Below are 2,051 nucleotides of genomic sequence, written 5' to 3'. Positions count from 1 at the left end.
CAAGACCGAAGAAAAATCGAGAGACTTTGGTTTAATGTTGGAGCAAAAAAACCCTTTCGTATGATTCGTGGGCCGGAAAAGCGATCGAGTATCGGTTAGGAAGATCGGCTAAAGAACGAGGGCGATTTAACCGAAACTGAACTGGCGACGTCATTTTTCAATTTCCCAAATTTATACCGGTTTTTAGCCGTGAAAAATCTGGCAATTTAGTCTACTGTACCGGCTTTCACGGTTGGATGAAACCGATTTTAATATAAGAAACTCCTTCAGTCTCGGCGCTTGTTCTGATCCGGATATTCTAAATCCACTGCATGTTTTATCAGAAGGAGTTCGGCGATCAGACTGGCTGGATTTTCGCTTTTTAGGCCGTTGGGGGAGAGAATCTTGCATCTTGTGAGGTATGTTTGAGTTATCCAGTTAGAAGTGATTTTTGAGACGCCACTGGCTCCTAATGCATAAGGAGCTTTAGTCCGACGCATGGAAAAGCGTTTGGAGTTGCACTTATCAACTCCCCATTTCGTTTCAGGGGGGAATGGAAGCTCCTAATTTCGCGCGGTCACGCAACGTCCTGTCGTCGATGTGGCGCCTCCGTCTTTTTTGGACGTCGCGACGCGGATTTCCATTTTCCTAATACCCACTCTTCACCATTCAATAAAGTCGAAACTACCAACAAATTCCCACTCGATTCGAACAGTCTCAACTGCGTGAATTTTTCGGGGCTTTCGAAAAAACAAATAAAATCGCTCCCATCGGAAATAACCTGGATATTAAATATTTGGCCGGCCCGGGCTCTGGATGAATTTCAATTTCGTTTCGGCATTACAATACTAGGAATTATTCAGCAAAATAAATAGCTGAAAATCAGAGGGCCGGAAGTGATATTTAAGCTCGTTTTATGCGCCGCCATTTCCATGCAATATGTCTGGGTCGTTCGAAAAAGCCGCCATAAAACCGGAGTTATCGACTAAGCCCATCGCAATTTGTAACCTTTAAGGGCAGTTCAAGCAGCACCCTTTGGGCGCTCAATTGATTTTTTTTGAACAATCTCTACAACTGGAAGAAGCGGCTTGTTACTTCCCATCCCTCTATCAGTCGGTTAAGACAACGGAAAGCTTCGGTCGAGGGCCGTTCCAATGCCAACAGTTTGCCCAATTAAGAACGATCTTATATCCGAAAAGGAAAAATTAGAGGTCGCTTTCAAAAAAACCATTTTGTCCCATAAAAACGTCGCCGTTTGGCGCACGAGCCATTAGGCAAACATGCCAGAAGGGAAGAACCTGAAGGTTGTAATGGAGAACGAAACGGTTCATTATTTTTTATGGGCAGGCGAGACGTGCGGCAGCACAAGCACGTAGTTGGGCCCAATTAATTTCCCCAAAAAACCCAACCTCTGCCCTCCACCCACCGGCGATTTCCCAACAAACAACAGCATGGGAATTCGTCGTTTCTTCAGGGACAAATTTCCATTCTTTCGAACGGATTCGTTGCGAAAAAACGGCCCTCGAACGATTTCCGATTGTGCCCGTTTCATTTGTATCCAGGTTAACAATAAACAGAAGCAGGCTCGTTCGTTCGTTCCTTCGTTCGTTGTAGACTAATAAAATTTCCCGGCGTGTTTCACCTGGAAATGAAAACGAAAGAAAAGCGACGGCCTAGAGCGGAGGGTTAACTTTGCCCCATCGTTCATTATTGCCTCGGTCACGCTACCATCTAAGTGTGCGGCATCGATTTTTCCTTCATTAAAAACGGCCACCGCGCCTTTTAACAGTGAAATCCAGATCTGGGCCCCTTTTGTGCCTACACGCTATCACTTTCGCTTTGGGGCGACTTTTTTTCGGCTTCACAGAACGAGAAAATCAAACACTTTGGCTTCAGAATCTTTGCTCGATTTTTGTGCTTGTGTGCCCCCGGTTCAGTCTTGCTAACAGAGAGCTTCTGATCAAATGTGTAGCTTTTCCAGAGCTTGAAAATTTGGCAATTTTTCAACTCTCTGTTACAATTGCGCTTTAATGGTGCTTTGGGTGCAGTCAGTAATTTTCAAGTTGCTACTC

This window comes from Dendroctonus ponderosae, unplaced genomic scaffold (assembly GCF_020466585.1).
Source record: "Dendroctonus ponderosae isolate FM_Combo_2020 unplaced genomic scaffold, Dpon_F_20191213v2 Dpon_F_20191213_9, whole genome shotgun sequence".
Taxonomy (NCBI): domain Eukaryota; kingdom Metazoa; phylum Arthropoda; class Insecta; order Coleoptera; family Curculionidae; genus Dendroctonus; species Dendroctonus ponderosae.
This window is presented reverse-complemented; position numbering follows the sequence as displayed.